Source organism: Triturus cristatus, chromosome 4_1 (genome assembly GCF_964204655.1).
Source record: "Triturus cristatus chromosome 4_1, aTriCri1.1, whole genome shotgun sequence".
Lineage (NCBI taxonomy): Eukaryota > Metazoa > Chordata > Amphibia > Caudata > Salamandridae > Triturus > Triturus cristatus.
This window is the reverse complement of record NC_140585.1, coordinates 360,108,558-360,126,855: the sequence shown is the minus strand read 5'-3', so window position 1 is coordinate 360,126,855 and position 18,298 is coordinate 360,108,558. Positions and strand designations below refer to the sequence as shown.

Sequence of the window (18,298 nt, the reverse complement as noted above, 5' to 3'; positions counted from 1 at the left end):
CATTTCCATGCACAACGTGGCAGGCACCATGTGGTGTCTGCCACCTTGTGCATGGAAATGTAGGGGGGTACCCCCCCAGTGCACACTGACCCTCCCCCCCACACAGAGGGGGGCCGCAACGGGCGCCAGAACCCAGACTCCACCAGCCTTTCCATGGCGGTGGAACCGCCATGGAAAGGCTGGCTGGCGCCAGCATCCTAATCTGGCGGGCAGTGCCTGCTAGGCACCCCCACCATTTCACACATGCGGACCGCTCCGCCAGACAATCGGGACGATTGCCGTGAGGAAAAGTGGAGGGCGGTCTTTGTGACCGCCACGGTCAGTAAGCGATTCCCCCGCCACATTAGGCGAGGGAAAATGGGAGCCAAATGGCGGCGGGACCGCCACTGCCGGCCCAGCAGTGGCGGTCTCTCCGCCATCTTAATGAGCCCCTTGTTGCTCCACATGGTATAACCAGACTGATTTGGGAATATTATTCCTCTATTATCCCATATAGTCTATTTGCCAGCACCTTTGCAAGAATCTTCACTTTCACGTTTAGTAACATGTGCCTGTAGGAAGCATTACTGTGAACTTTCATAGGTCGTGGGACAGGCGTTCTATTCGTCTGACCTCTAACATATGAAGAATGTGTTCTGCTATTCTTCTGGAAGATAGTTTATATTATTCCATGAGGAATCCATTTGGGCCTGGCACTTTCCCTCCTTTCAATCGAGATATACTGTGATCTACATCCTCTATTGTCAATTATTACTCAAGGTTACCCCTGTCTATTTCACTTATATGTGGACTTGAAAGATTTCTAAGAAACTCTACCTCGGTCTTCCTGTCCCGTATGTTCATACTATAGAACAAGGGGTAATGACTTCAAGTAAATTTTACGATTTCAGAGTCTGTATATACCAACTTCCCGATTTGGTTTTGATTTGCGCTACCCACCTCTCGCCTTCCTCTCTTCTGTTCAGCCAGGCCAATAATTTGCTAGATTTGCTGCCCACCTCATATACATGATAATTAACATTACAGTGTGTTCTAGCTACATTGTGTAGTATTTTTCCCTCACAGCTCTGTCCTCTATATTTTTTATTCCCTATTAGATATTCTTCTAGTTTTACCAGTTGTGATTCGCTATCCTCTTTCTTTCTTGTTCCCTGCAGGGGTGTGGAATTTAATAAAATATCTACTTGTCCATGGGGCAGGCTGCTTCATAAATCTACTTGTCCTGTAACAAAATCCACTTGTCCCTTTGATGCCATGTAGTGCGGCGACAAATTATGACAGCAATCTCATTACATAAGAGCTCTGGTATAGCCACTCCTATAATGCCAGGGCTCATGCCACAGTAGTGTTTTTTTTTTTTTTAAAATATCTTATTTATTTGTGGTCTGGCAAATATACTGAGTCCACATCGTTTATACAATTACTTTACATCTATTAATTTACGAGTCCATGGATTGATAGACATTTCCATTACGTAGCCTAGTGTTCACTGGACACAGCTTCTGCTCGTTCATTTTGGTCTAGACATGTCGCCCAACAAGTAAAGCCCCTTGGCACCCGCCTCCTGCAACACCCGACATCTCTAGAATGATCATCCAAAAGAAAACCATTGTATCTGGAGCACAGTTTGTATACTATGATATGTATTCATTCATCTGTTTGAATGAATCGGAGGTATTGCATCAATGGGTCCCAGAAATCCCTGGGTCAGGAGGCCTGTGGTATTTCTTCCGCATACGTTTCCAGTCTCTCCTTACAATAGGACATCTCCGTAATCCAGTCTCTGCTCTGTAGTGCCCGTCTACTCCCCCATCGCAGAGCTATGCGTCTCTTAGCTAGTAATAGTGCCACAGCCAAGAATTTGTGTCTTCTAGCCCTTTTGATTTTGTATATCCCCAGTAGGCAGACCAGAGGCACATTAGGTATCTGTTCGCTCAGCATGGTTGTGAGGATATTGGTCACCGTTTGCCAGTATGGTTGGAGTTGTGGGCATGCCCATGCCATATGTTTGAAATCTCCCCTGTGAGCGCTGAATCTATGACATTGGTCATCCGTCCTTAGGCCATATTTGTGCAATTGCACCAGTGTGTAATATGCTTGTAGTATAAATTTGAAATGTATGATGCGCAGGTTACAGTTTGACATGAGCATTTGTGTCAGTGCGTAACTATATTCCCAATCTTCTTTAACAATGGGGTTGCCTAGTGCTTCTTGCCATCTCTGCAGTGGGTTTTTCCTGTTCTCGGAATCGTTCATGTTGGGCCACATTGTAGGGGTGTGTGACTAGACGTTGGCGTGTGGGTGACGTTAAAAGAATTGAGTGCATTATGTGTCTGTGGCTCAGTGGGAAATGTGGGGTAAAGTTGCTTTACAGCCATTTGCAGTCGGAGGTACGGAAAGGTCTTTAAAGGTGTGCGGTGTGTACTAAGGGAGGAGTCAGTTTGTGCTATAAATTGTCCATGTACCCATAGTACAGAGGCCATTTCCCTAAGTAATTTTGTCATGTTTTTTCTTGCATCACAGTTCTGCGCGGGTGGCGATTCATGGGCAATGCTGGTGCATATGCTGGGTGTTTATGCGCTCTTTGCGATAGCTTGTACCAGGCCATTGATGTGCAGCAGACTGGGTTTATTTCAGCTCTCTGGGTGTTCAGTCTTGGCTCCAATATCCAAGTAACCAGCTGGGGTCGGGTGAACACTTTCATACTCTACTGCTATATGAGGTGTGTGCATACGGATGTAACCAGTAGTGTGTGTGCTGTGCCTGCGCACAGTAGTAATAGAGTTGCAGATCTGGTGCTCCGAATCCGCCTTGTGCCATAGTAGAGTTTGAATACTTTCAATCCTCTTATGTTGCCACGTCTCTGCAGATCTACATACTGGGGTTGAAGGTAGTAGTAAGCAATAGTTCCAGGGTTAGAAAACTCTTTTGAGTCTGTGCAAAAACTACTAACTTGCATGTTTAAGGGTTTTCAACAACTCTTCTCTAAAAAGTGAACTTGCAAACACTCAGATTTTTGCATGAGCAAATCTACACAATCATATTTGCTCATGCTAAAATCCAGTTCATAAATATTTTCTAGGAGTACTATTTCTTGGCCTACTTCTGTAAATTCTTGGGAATTCACAAAAGTCATATACCATGGTTGCACTTTTGAGACGTTCTTTAATAACTGGGCCCCTAATTTGGGTTGGACTGGACCATGACCTTTTGTGTTTATTAAAATTCTGTCTCTCCCTCTCTGTATCGGCTGGGTTCACTGGGAGTGACAGCATTCAGCTCATTCACAAGGAGCATATCGACTCACAAAGTAGTTTTGTTCAGTGCTAGTAACTACTGTGGCAGTGTGGGCTTTTTAGGCCAAAAAACATTTTTCTATTGTCAATGTTTGTTATAATGATGAGGGCCCGGCGGCTCCCACAATAAGGTTTTACAAAAGAAAAAAAAAAAGAAAAATACATGCCAAAACAAGTCACACATATACAAAACTAAAAAAAACTGACAACCAATTTCAGACCTACTGGCTTTGCCACTGATGGTGAGGGAAGAAGAAGAGTTAGGTGTCGGCATAAGAGACTACGTTGAGTCCGTGTTTTCGGACAATGGTTGCGAGGGGGGGGGGGCATGTAGATGTTGAAGAGCATGGGAGTGAGGATCCTTGGGGCACTCCCCATATGATCTATGTAGGTTCGGAGAGCAAGGGAGGGTGTCTTATTCTTTGTGTTCTGCCAGAGAGGAAAGATCGAATCCAGTCAACCCTGAATGCAGATTTCAACCAGACATCAAAAAGTCAAGATTGAGCAGAAAACAAGCATGGTACAAGAATACTTGGCTCTGACGTTTTAAGCTTGAATGAATACAGCATCTGGAAAAATCAGTCAAGAGAGGTTAACAGTGGAGGACTGACTAAAAGAAGCTGGAGCAACAGCAAGAGAGATGTATTGCAGCAACAGGGTACTTGAATAAAAATAAAATACTAGGGAAACCAAGAAAAATCTGAAATTCTTAAGAAGTCCGATATCCATCTTTGAGCATCACTAGGTAGTGTTCTGAAGTGCTGGAGCAGAGTAAGGAAGCTACAAAAAACCCACGATAAGACTATCAAAATATTGTCCTGTGAAATGCAAGTAAGACTTTTTGGAAACCTCAGTCATCTATGCTGAGGAATTAAAAAACAGCTGCATAAAAATCACATAAGGAAATGCATGAAAACATATCTGTGCATGTTTTTTGCTTTCCATGAAGCTAAGTGAAATACTCCCCAATCCAATTTTAACGGTTAGTAAAATCAAAGCAGATTTACTTCATTGTAAAACTCATTAACTGATCTTAAAAAAAACATAATTTAACCCAAAAAGAAAAAGAAATTCACAAATAGTGAAGTTCAGACTGGAGTCAGATGTGCTGCTTCATTTCAGGAACTGATGATCATTTGGAACGTGAATGTGCAATCCAGTCACCTAGGCATTCTTCTTTTAAGCATGTGTTTTTAGGTTTCACCTATACAGCACGCATGGGCGGTAGGAGAAAGCTATTGCAATTAAAATAAAATAAAAAGCTTAAAAACTGGCTAACTACCTGAACCATACATACAATTACTTACCATTGGCTGGCTCCCACGTTGCTCTCATCTCCTTGCTTTCGACTAGTCAGAGCCTCCTGCTGCTTCCACCTTCTCTTCAGTACTTGCTGACATACTGTGGTAAGTGGAGCTTGGACCAAGTACAGTTTCCTGTCTCTGTAGCCAGTGTCCTTCTACTGACCACAGCTTGTACAGGTACTTTTTCTTCTTTTTAATCAAGCACTCCTTAAGAGTGCATGCGTTTGCAGACTATCCATCTTATTCACTCGCATCTGCTCGCCCCTCCTTGTTGTTTGCCCTACCCATCCCACCCCCGCCCACTTCGCTACTGTCGTACCTCCCACCCCCTCAGGTCTTTTTCCCCCCCCTCTCTTCAACCACCTTACAGCAAAAGGTGCTACGACAGCCAGCACTGGTCGCGCTATAGCGCTTTCTTTTTTAAAGATGTCTTAAAAAAAAAACTAAAACAAACATTAAAAATGCCAAATAGCTCACACAGAGCTATTTGGCTTTGTTAATGTTTCTATACAGATAGCACAGCAGCGCAAAATTAAAAAACACTGCATATTTATGGGCAGCGTTGACATATTACATGGACAATAGTCTGTCTCACAGACAGAACACTTTTCAGCAATTAAGTCCCATGAGTTTTTATTTAAGATAAATTAAATCAGGAATTTGCATATATTCATCTTTATGTTGTTTCATTGTTTACATTTACAAATCTATTTTTCATTGTACATTTAGAAAGGTTAAAGTTTCAAAATATAAAGCACTGATGCAACCAGTACTGGCTGTGTCATAGTGCTTTTTTTTTCTTTTAAGACATGCTGCACAGCAGTGAAACAGGTCTTAAAAGAAAAAAGTGATACGAGTTGAGTGAAGGTCAGGTCATTGCACTTTTCTTTTTAAAACATGCTGAACAACAAAAAATACATTGACAAAACCAAAAAGAATTTGCAGAGGTGAAACGTATTGACTTTGTCAATGCTTGTTGACATTTGAGTCTACAGCTACAAAGACTTTTCACCACATAAATAGGACAGAAAAGGACATAGCTGGGTGGAAATTGTAATGCTGTGGAAACTATGTGGATAAAAAAAATCATAATCCATTTACCCATTTTTTTCTATAGACGTTTACATTATCCAACCCATATTTTCCTGGGAGATACAAACTAATGTAAATGAAAAGGTGTATTTCTTCCACCCCAAACACTTGTTCAAATCTGGCAGCAGCAAGGTTTTAGTTCTCGGTGCAAACATTCCCTTATGTTGATCGAAAATTTGTTGCCGTGGATTTGTTGCTAGTGAAGCATTTGGTGGCGAAGCACTGGGGGCGTGGAAAAACTCCAACCTCTGAGCAAAATATATGTGAAATCTCTTATTACAGTGAACAAACTGAACTGTGTCAAGAGTGTCTACCAGAGTCTGCACAAACCAAAGACATTTGCATACCATTTCATAATTACTTACCATTATCCAAAAGAACAAACGAATAACAGAGCTCAGGAAAAACTAATCAGCAGTACTTTGCTACGGAGGCAGTTATTGGATTTATAAAGTAGCTCAGTCTCCATCCCCTCTCACATCTGTGTCTCCAATTTACAACCACAAGAACGCAGGCAATGCATTTCTAGCATCTGGGAAACCCACTCTTCTGCTATGCTAAATCAGGGCAATCCAAATGGATTCTACTGGTCCAAGTAGTCAAACAATACACAAAGTCCTACTGGTAAACCATGTGTTACACACTCTCTGCCCATGTACACACTTAACATTCACAATGGATGTCAGCAGAAGGATTTAGGTTTCACATAAAAGCAGAACTTTAAACAAAAAGAGCCAGTATGCTTGCCTCTCCTTGGCACAGAGATAACGGTTTCAACACGCGATTTATGCACAATACAAGGTACACTGCCGCCGCCACCACTTTATGTAATATACCCAGGGCATGCGTGGTAGTATAATAATAATAATAATAATAATAATAATATGTACACCATTAAGATGGGTGTTGCCCCTTCAAGTGTCAGAATGAGTTCTGGACCCAACATTACCAAGGACAGACCTAAGCCTCTGCACACACACACTACATCAGCTGGACAGCAAGGCCAGAATAACATTAACGATACCAATTTTACAAGCATTTGGGCACAGAAATAACCATTTACCATGCAAAGGACATTCCCATCCCACCAGTGGGGTAGCGATTTCTATGCTGTATTTTTGATAAAGTGAAGATTGGAGGGATTTAGTCAATTGTTGGAGAAGATGCCTTACAAAAGTTCAGTTGAACACCTTCTTCAAAAACAAATTCAAGGAAGAGAACATGGGAGAAGTTCTAGGCTTTGGAAGTTAGTTGATTTAAGGATAGGTCATTTTAATAGGGGGGTGATCTAACCAGATTTGCGACTGGATGTAAACAAATGGATGGAAATAATGATTTAAGGAGTGAGGGCAGAGGTTAAGCATAAGGCCCTAGTTTTTAACCAAGTATCCTGGAATATGTATTTTTGCTACAAGGTATCCAGCTGAACGTAGGAAAACTGGGCAAGCCCAAGCAAGCGTAAAATACCATCATTCGCAAACGTGTTGAGTACAGAGTAAAAAAAAAATTATCATATGAACAGAACTTTATTAAAATGATTTCAATCATCAGGAACATCCCATTCATTTTTTAAGAATAGTAGATACAGGTGTTCCTTCACTTACGAGCATTTAACCGTCCTTTTATTTGATAATCAGAAAATGTAGACTCTATTCACAACCTTACTAAATTTAACCAAACAAATATCATGGTCTCAAAAATCCATCCAGCATATTCCAAAATCTATCAATCTGCAATACCAAAAGTACAAGTGAAAACAGAACCCATATTCACAGTAAAATCTACATCTTCCAGCACATTGAAAACACAGGTGTACTACCTACATCTGTTTGCTTTTAATTTGAACATTCGCAGAATACAAACCAAATGTGGTTCTGATGCACCGATTTTTGTGGCATGCAAATGTTACAGGTTTATGTTGACCTGTAGAAACCAAAGAATAAGTTCCTCCTCCATGGCAGGCTTTTACACGGAAACCAATATTTAGTGGGCTCAGTGTAAAATGTGTTGATTTAATATTGCAGCATTACTAGCTTATCACTTGCATGGGAAATGCTTAATTCTAATATGCAAATAAAAAACACAAATATGCGATAAACGTAATGATAGAGGAAACATCTACACATTTGCATGCCTTAAAAAAAATAGGCAAAATTAACAATGCTGTGAAAAGCCTTGCACCGCGTACAAAAATATTAAAATACAACCGACACATACATTTCAACCAAGATAATTTAAAATCTCTGTTCTATAGCTTGTGGGGAAATGATTTTTTAAAAAACACACAAACGTCATATGGCACCTTCAAAATATTTCTGGGCTTTACAGGCTTCTGTAGAGAATTGAGGACAGTACAACAGAACTGCAATGTGTCAGAACATTTTTTCTTTTTTTTAATTAAAAAACAAAAACTGTTGTTCTCAATCCCTGAGAATGTTGTTACTGCGCTAAATAAGCTGACCTGAAGAGAAGACCATCTGCTGAATATATGAAATTATAAAGTTTTGAAGTCAATTAAATAAACTGCTATGTCAACTCAGAAAAAAAGGTAAAATTATAGAAATAGAATTGACGGACGCCAGCGGAAATATCAACAAACAAGAAGCCAATCAACTTAGATCCAATCAGCTAATTTGATGGTGTATTAAAAAGTATATCACATTAACTCTTCGAACTGTTAACAGAAGTACAAATCTAAACAACTGCACCTGATCTTTGTATAACCATTGCAAATCATTATGCTTAAGCAAGTTTTACAACACTGTCCACCAATAAGAGGTGCGGTGGCCACCTGTCCGCTACTTACACTGACGTCCCTGAACTCCGGTTCATGCCCGTCTTCCGTTTCTCATTTATTCTTTGAACGGGAGTCACTACTCGTCCGTCCGTATTATTAGCACTTCCTGATAGTAAAACAACCAATCACAAGGCTGAATGTATTCTAGACGTGTCACGAGGGGGCATTGCTACTAATCTGTAGTAGCGAAGTATTGGTGCTGTGGGGTACACACCAGCCAATTCTAGTGCGCCTTTCCGAATTCCGTAGTGCTCATTGGCTGTCGAGTCGGCACGTGCCTGTTTCTGGTCCGCCCTCTTAGAGTCAGTTACTCGGCGGGTACAGCATAATGCGAATCGATCACTCGTGAGCTTTAGCTGGAGTTTCCCAGGAAACGATTTAGTTACAGAATAGACGGAGACAGGCTTAAATATTTGGGACGTGTAGGCAAGATGACTACCGTCTGTTATATTGGAAAGGACGGAGGGATTGGGGAGGTGATGGGCAACATTACGGCGTACAGTCTCAGGTTAATGCGAATGATGGTTACCCTGATAAGGTCTGCACGTGTGTGACAGGCTGGCACTTCGGACGTGACACCTGAACGTTGTGTGGCCGGGACTTTGGCGGTTTCGTTTCGTCGCTCGGGAATGACAGCTTTCCGACTCGTATAAACAGCGTTAATCACGTATAAAAATGTTCTTATCCAAAAAGCAATTTACGAAGTGAAGAGAAAAAGGAAAGCTTTTAAGCTTGAAGCATAAGCTTCTTCCACCACATGGCTAGTGCATTTTACCAAGTCCAACGTGACTACATAAAGATAAAATAAACTGCTCGTTTCAAAAGATTTAAAACGTGTCAGGCGAGGTTTCAAACATGAACAACGCTAAGGTCTTTTTTGAAATACGCCATCATACAAGCCAACTTCCCTTTTGGGGAAGGGAGGGAGGTTCCCTTTTTATTAGAGTTGGACGAGCCGCAGAAGGCTGCAGCCAGATACCGAGCTGTGGCTCAGATCAGGCGCGCAAAGACAATGACCCCAAAGCCCCCCAACACACACACACCCTTGTCTCAGCTGCGGCTGCTTCAGCTTGGGCTGATGTGGGCTCGCCTGAGAAGTGGCTTGATTCTTAATCTCCGCCACACCTTAGTTTTTTACAGGTCTTTAAAAGACCATCTATTTGCCTTTGTGAACTGGATAACGAGGGTTTGGTTATTTCACTGGTTCCAATTCCCCCTGGGTCCCTCACTCTGCCTATTCCTTCCATTTGTATTTTAGTTTTACTGCCACAATGGGAGAATGCATTTTGTAAAAATGCATCTTAATGAGTAGGAATGCCACCTTTCGTAGAGAAAAAAACCTGCCGTTTGTTGTTTAAAGAGTCTGCAAAAGCCTTACCTTGACACTAGATTGGGCTGTAAATAAAATGGTATGTATTCATTTCTAACCTGACTTTTCTGTCTTTGTTTCCTTTAATTATTAGTCATTGATCATTAATGCAGCCCTAGACCACATTCAAAAGTGCTGTTCATATTTGCTGTTTGAAGAATGTGCAAATAAGTGCTTAAAAATGCCGGCTTTAGGTGATTTTGCTTAATTTTGTTCTGGCTGGGACATCAAAATACCTGTGGTGCTGGTATAAATCCGATCAGCTAGCAACCCTAATCAGGGGACTGAAAGTTTGTTGCAGGATCAGCACAGTATTTATTTCCTTCACCCTCCATCCCTGATTAATGCCATAATAGCAGTAGATTAACTTCTATCTGAAACCCTACGCCAGCTATCAATACAGTGCTGAGTTACTCCAGGTGTCTGGGAATGCATCCTGCATTCAGACAACTCCCTCCTCATTAACATCCCTCACCCTTCAGTTTCATGTTCATCCTGCACTCACAGCGATCACACTGCTCACCATGCACTCCAGGCGGGCAACTAGAGCCAAATTTCGGGGGGGGCTGAAAAAGATTTCGGGGGGGGGGGGGGCTAAGTCTTCGAGCCATAGGCAGAGTGGCTGTAAGAAGGGGTGAAACCACAACAAAAGCCTCATTAACGAGTAAATGGTCTTTTAAAGACCTGTGATGTACTCGGGTGCGGCTGCAATTAGATGGACGCCAGCCCGCGAGGCTGTCTCAGCCCGGCTGACACACACGACGGGGGGGGGCTGAAGCCCGGTGAGCCCAATGGGTGTTGCGCGCCTGATGCACTCACATCATTCACCCTCCTCCTACCCTGCATTCACACAAGCACACCGCTCACCCTGCACACACATGATACTCCACTCACTTGTTACTTTCACCGCTCACCCTACACTCACAATGATCACACTGCACTCACGCTGTTACCTGCAGTCACACTGTTCATTCTCCTGTTACCCTGCGCTCACAAGAGCACACCACTCACCCTGCACTCACAATGACCACATTACACTTATGCCCCTTGCCATGAACTCACCCCGTTCTCTCTCCACTTACCCTGCACTCACAGTGATCACACTGCACGCACATTACTCACCATGCACTCACGCTTTTCACGCTGCACTTACACAAGCACATTACTCACCTTGCACTTGTGTGATATTTCACTCACCTGTCACTGCTCACTCTGGATTCTCACTCAAATAAGCACATCACCATGCATTCATTCCTCCTACTCTGCAATTTCACCTGAACCCAAACTCATGTCACATCACTCACCCACCAGTCAATCCTCTCACCCTACTCTCACACTGTCACGTGGCTCCTCACTGTGCATTCACATAGGCACTCCTGTCACCCACACAGCTCACACTTCACTCACATGGTTACAGCAGCCACCCTGCACTCATCCCACGCAAACAAGCACATCACTCGGCCTCGAGTCACACCACTTGCCCTGCACTTCCTCCTCACACCCTGCACTCACACAGACAAACCTCTCAGCCTGTATTCATACAGGCACTGTTCATCACGTCAGCACACAGGGATAATAATCTACCAGAACTCATAGGGACACCCCACTCACTCTGCACTAACTCCTTTCACTGTGCACTCACCTGTCACTCTCACAGATCACCCTTCACTCTCACCAATTACCCTGCACCACATGCCGGAACACCATACACATTGCATATACACCACTCACACCACCTTGCACTCGCTCCTCTCAATCTTTGGGCTCTTCTCTCACCCTACACTCACATGGACCCTCCTCTCACAGTGCATTCATGCACCTCACCCATAACTCACATTGGCACATTTTTCATCCTGTACTCGCACCACTCACGCTGCACTCACTCACACTATTTACCATCACCCAGCACTTACATAAGCACACCTCTCACTGAGCATATATAAAAATAACAGAACTCATGAATATACACAGATTTCTACAAAGTCATACATAGAATACCTGCTCTTTCCGTAGTTCTAGATGCCTAATTAATTCCATCTGCAACGGTGGGGCTGGTGCAAGAGGGGGAGGGGACTGAGATTGTGAGCTGGCACGAGGAGGTAGACTAGGACTGAGGCTCTGGGGTATGGTGATGGATTTAGGATCGTGTGAATTCTTCAGGCATTCCTGGCTTTCCAATTTCGGCAATTTCACAGGGATTGAGGCAACTGTGACTGCGCCTACCTAATAGTATGGTAATATATACATTTGACTTTTGGTGCATTCGACCTGAGGCTCAATACCCCTAAAACTCCTGGGATTAGAACCCCACAATGGCAAATACATCAGTTTGAGCTAGCACTCCTTATTATAACATTCTGAAACGTTTGTGTTTAAATTGCACAAATGACGCTTCCTTTAAATATAATCCTGTCACACAGTTTAACATAACATCAATTCAGCAGGTGTATTTCTGTCTCTTTATTCATGAATTCTCCTTCACAATAGATAAAACCGTAGCCAACGCGTTTCGTCCTGTCTGACTTCTTCAGGGCTACAAATGATATACATAAATACGAATAATATTTACAATATTTACAAAACAGTTACAACAAGACAATTTTTAAAAACTTTTTACAAATGTATTCGCATCAGACCTCCATTACTCAAATACATCGATTTTAGCATACAGCCAGTATGAATATACATCACATGTGAGAGATAGTGCCACAATTCAATGCATAAAAATGGTCATTTATACTCAGCCCTGCTGAATTCAAAACATCTTTTTAATGCTAAAGATACACGTCATTCCTCAAAAGTGCAATTTTTTTTTTACAAAGCTCCAGGTGGGATTGAGTTCCAATGCTATTTCAAGTTAGTTTTTCAATGTTGTCTATTGTTTTTTCTCTCTATCAAACAATAATGGGGGTAGAGAGCAAGGAAGATATGGGGGACGTCCTTATCCCCGAGTAGAATCAATAAACAATGTGGACATACCCAGAACCTGAGTAGTATTGGACTCACTGTAGGTAATTACAGTGCCAGAGAACCATTAGGTTTTTATAAAAGACCCTCACACACCAACCTGGTTGGTGTCATGCTTCATCATTAGGGTCCCAACCGGGTGGCCGTGTGCCGCCTGGTTGTGCTACGACTCCTGATTACAGCGGAGCTGGTGTGGTGTAAGAGTGTGATGAAGTGATATGCTGGTTAAAAATACCTCTGGGGATCCTTGCCGGGTACATTTATTCGTGGCAGCCCAGGGTATGTTAAAAATACAAGAGTGGACAACTATTGGAGTGGTTTGACTCGTAGTTGTCAAGTAGGTCTACATGTTTCAGCCCCGGAGAAAAATGTAAAGGGCTTTCGTCAGGACCAAGAGAAAAGGTGAAAAAAGTGAGAGGCAAAATTATGCCACGTGAGTAATAAAGTCACAACACACGCGCTAAGGTGTGTTGGAAAGGGAATGTGGGGGGTCAAAGCTTACGGCCCCTGTATCGTTACCTGTAAGGAAAAATGATAATATAAGACATATAAAACATTTAAAAAGCAACATAAAATGCAATCTTCATGTGATCAGGCGCCCATCTATGTCTGCTGTAGGCACAGGAGTGAGTCCAATAGAGTAGCCGAGTGATAAAGTGCTTATGACAAGTCATAGCATGTGGCATGTTAGTCGGCTTAAAACATAAAGTAGCATGGGTCAATGGCGCAATCGTGCAGCATGCTGGGTGGTTAGTTGGGTGGGGCAAGTGGGACCCACTACCAATCCTTGGGTGTGGGAAGCAATCCAACCAAATTGGTGGTGTTGCCGAAGCGTCGTAGGACACGGTGTACTGGCTAGATAGCAGTGCGTAGGGAGTGAAGTTAGACTAGGTGATATATAATGCGAAGAATCATAATTACACTAAATTCAAGTATTTTTTGCCAGCGTATCGGAAGCCCTGGAGGGGAATCGCCTGTAGTTCCACTCTGCGGCAGACACAGCAAGAGGAAAATGAGGAAGAGATATAAGTAAACAACTCGGCTGTTCTCGAGATCAAATGCTACATCTGAAGGCTATTAACGTTAAAATAAGTAAATGCTAATGTCTTGGAAGCGCGCATGTTAGCGGTCTTATCTGACTTGGATGAATTCCCACTGTGCGGCACAAAGAAAAAGGAGAAATAATTAGGAGGGAATCAGGCTGCTCTTAAATGCAATGGCTACGTCTGATGTCTATCAGAGTTGCAAAATTGTTATCGGGCAACACGCGTGGTCCTATCTTACTTGGTAATGACGAGGTTCCGTCTTGAAACCTGAATGGGTCTCCCAGGGTCCCAGCTGCTTGTGCCCGGTGTCCGTGCAGGTATCTATGGCTGTTATACTGATTGTACAGCAGGCCTAACCAGTATGGACACCTGTAGGCGAATGGCGGGTGAGCCAGGCAGTGGCATCACCTTCAGAGTGGGGGCGATTCAAGTTCCTAAAAAATGAAAAAATAATAATAAAGAAAAAGACAGAAGTGCCAAAGAGGTGCTCCAAGGTGGGAGGAGGTAGATAGGTGGCACTGAAGGAAATAGAGAAAACATTCCAGAGGCATGTGTATTGGTGATGTCATATGGTTGACACCAATCACAGTGTATACCAGGTGTATTATTGGCATATGTAATTTTCTCAGGGAATTCCACGGAATATTGTCATTAAGTCCGGTGAGATGGCTGGATAAGCGGTAAATCCACCGCTGTTCCTTCTCCAGGAGGCTGCTTTCAATATTATGGGTGGTTGGTTCCAATGTTTCGAACACGACTCACCGCATGTCGTTCGTAGTGTGGCCAACCTCTAGGAAGTGGTTGGTCATCCTGGTGGTGTTTTTCTTGCAGTGAATTGGGCTGCGGTTCTCGCAAATGCGGGTCTTGAATTTCCTGTCATGCCAATATACGTGAGGCCTTAGGGGCAGATGATGCGGTAAATGGCATGTGCTGTATTGCAATTAGTGTGCTTTCTGATGGACCAGGTTTTTCCTGGTTCCGGGGATAGAGTTTTGGTCATTTCAGTTATGTGGTACATGCTACAGTTCCCGTATGGAAAATGGCCCACTATGTTGGGCAGGCCCTATGCGTTCAGGACGGTGTTGTTAGGAGGGGAGGATTGTTTTGGTCGGGTGGAAACCAGGGAGTCTCAGAGATCTAGACTTTATGTAGAATAGCATTGGTTTGTCCCACTTTAGGTTCCCTGTGTGAAGTATGTTCCAGTTCTTTTTAATGATTGCGACGGAGTTGTGTGTGACCACACAGGTGAGGAGGATAGGACTTGCAGTGCGTTCAGTTGTCTCAAACAGTCCCTCTCGATTTTGATTGTGAGCACGTTTTTGTGCCTTGGCTGTTATCTTTTTAGGGTAGCCTCGATGTAGCCTTGTGCTTAATACTTTCGCCTGTGTCTTGAAGTCGCGTGGATGTCGCTACAGTTTCTAAGTAGACGTAAAAATTGCCATAAGGGAGATTTTCCCTTAATGTCCTGGGATGAAAGCTAGAGACCTCTGACCTGCCTTTGGTCAGGAGCTCGCTCCCCCACGCACGCAGCACCACCTAGCTGTGCCCGTGTCCCTGACCCCCGCCCATGTTGCTGTTCGCGCGTTCGAGGCCCTCCTCCACCCGTAGGCACCCGCCTGCACCTCATCCCTGGTGTCTAGTGGGCTGCTGGTAAGCGTTCCTAGACTCGTGTATTTGGGCCTTGTTTTGATTGTGCCTTGTTTTATTGTGCCTTGCTTTTACTGTGCTGCTATTGCGATGGTTTTTCATTTTGTGCCATTTTTGCCCCTTGTGCGCTCCCCTTGCCGGCTCTCCCTGAGCCGCTCTCAGCCTTCCCGCCGCTGCGTCCCTGTGGCCCCGCCCTGCTAGCGCCCCCATTCGCTTTCCCCTCCCGCCTCCCAGCTGCTCCTCCCTCCCTCCTCCCTTAATGGCGGTCGCTGCGCGTCGCTGGTGAGTGACCTCTGACGCCTTTGTTCAGGAGGTCGCTCCCCCATGCGCGCAGCACCACCTAGCTGTGCCCGTGTCCCTGACCCCCGCCCACGCTGCTGTTCGCGCGTTCGAGGCCCTCCTCCACTCGCAGGCACCCGCCTGTGCCTCATCCCTGGTGTCTAGTGGGCTGCTGCTCACGTTCCTAGACTCGTGTATTTGTGCCTTGTTTTGATTGTGCCTTGTTTTATTGGGCCTTGCTTTTACTGTGCTGCTATTGCTATTGCGATCGTTTTTCATTTTGTGCCATTTTCGCCCTTTGTACGCTCCCCTTGATGGCTCTCCCTGAGCCGCTCTCAGCCTTCCCGCCGCTGCGTCCCTGCGGCCCGCCCCCCCTAGCGTCCCCCTAGCGCCCCATTCGCTTTCCCCTCCCGCCTCCCAGCTGCTCCTCCTCCCTCCCTCCTCCCTTCTTAATGGCGGTCGCTGCGCGTCGCTGGTGAGTGACCCCTGACCTGCCTTTGGTCAGGAGCTCGCTCCCCCACGCGCGCAGCACCACCTAGATGTGCCCGTGTCCCTGACCCCCACCCACGCTGCTGTTCACGCGTTTGAGGCCCTCCTCCACCCGCAGGCACCCGCCTGCGCCTCATCCCTGGTGTCTAGTGGGTTGCTGGTAAGCGTTCCCTTACTTGTGTATTTGTGCCTTGTTTTGATTGTGCCTTGTTTTATTGTACCTTGCTTTTACTATGCTGCTATTGCGATCGTTTTTCCTTTTGTGCCATTTTCGCCCCTTGTTAGCTCCCCTTGCCGGCTCTTCCTGAGCCGCTCTCAGCCTTCCCGCCGCTGCGTCCCTGCGTCCCCGCCCCCTTAGCGCCCCCATTCGCTTTCCCCTCCCGCCTCCCAGCTGCTCCTCCCTCCCTCCTCCCTTCTTAATGGCGGTCGCTGCGCGACTGCGCAGTGGACGCGCGCAGCGGGCGTGACGCTAGCGCGCCAGAGGCAGTCCCATCTGCGCCCGTCCACGCCTGGACCACGCCCAGTGCCAGTCCCCCTGGCCCGTGGCACCCCCAGACGCCATTACACCACCAGCAACCTCCACGCCCTCAATCTAGGACGCTCTTCCACCTGTTTCCAGTCCTCCCCCAGGACCACCAAAGGACCCTTCGCCTGCCAAGCCTGCCACTTCACCTGCATCTTAAAGCACCACGACAGACCTGCAAACAACCACCTGAGCTGCATTCTACTCAACACCCGCTCCATCACAAACACGCCATTGAACTTTGGGACCTGCTGACCTCTACGTCACCGGACATCGCCTTCCTCACCGAAACCTGGACAAGCTCGGCCTCTGAACCCGACTTTGCCATCCCTGAAGGTTACAAGATCACCAGGAGAGACCGCACCAATAAACCAGGAGGAGGAATCGCCATAGTCCACAAAAGCACCATCAAAATCTCGACCAGCACCAACGACACCCTCAACTCCGCCGAACACCTCCACTTCAACGTCTACATCAACGCCAACACCACCCTCAAAGGAACACTGATCTACAGACCCCCAGGCCCCCGAGCACAATTCTGCGACACCATCACTGACATCGTCAGCGCCCAGGCCCTCGCCTCAGCGGATTACATCCTCCTCGGCGATCTAAACTTCCACCTAGAAAACAACAACGACGTCAACACCAACCACCTGCTGGACAACCTCGCTAACCTCGGCTTCAAACAACTCGTCACTTCGCCCACTCATACCGCAGGCCTCACACTCGACCCCATCTTCACTGCCAACAGCCACATCTCCTTCAGCCACACCACCGAACTCGACTGGACAGACCATCACTGCATCCACTTCTCCTACCAGAAACCACCTACTCACCACCACCGCACACAACCCCCCCGACGCAACTGGAGCAAAGACTCAACAGAACAACTGATCTCCACCCTCGCCCAGACCCCACCGCCAGGAACCTCGGACCCCGACACAGCCGCCACCGGCCTGCATCGCTGGTTAGCAGACTGCGCCAACACCCTCGCGCCGCTCAAAAAGTCCTCAAACACCCTGCACAGCGCCAAGGCCAGCTGGTTCACCCCTGATCAACAGAACTCCAAACGAGAACACCGCAAAAGAGAGAAGGCCTGGCGCATGGATCCCACCGAACCCAACCACATCGCACTCAAAGATTCCATCCGCAAGCATCACCAACTGATCCGCACCGCCAAAAGAACCCACTTCAAAAACTGCCTAGACAACAACCCCCACAACAGTAAAGAACTCTTCGGCATCATCAAAGAACTTTCAAACCCCAGGACCTGCTCCAACGAACCCCCTCCGTCACAAGAGCTTTGCAACTTCCTCACCACCCACTTCCGCCGCAAGATAGAAGAAATTCACAACAGCTTCAGCCCCAAACAGACCGCAGACACCCACATACCCGACGCCCCGAGCAACACCAACCTCCTCCTCACCTGGGCCCTCGTCAACGAAGAAGACGTCACTTACACCATGGCCTCCATCCACTCCGGATCCCC

General features: G+C 45.6%; 1 protein-coding gene across 1 annotated transcript in view; it reads right to left on the bottom strand.

Moving 5' to 3' along the window:
* Nucleotides 1–8,589, bottom strand: part of RESF1 (retroelement silencing factor 1) — a 322,229-nt gene extending 313,640 nt beyond the window's left edge. Inside the window, 1 exon segment of the mRNA XM_085652380.1 lies at nt 8,499–8,589. The gene's annotated coding sequence lies outside the window, so the exon portion shown is untranslated.
* Between the last annotated feature and the right edge of the window lie 9,709 nt (nt 8,590–18,298).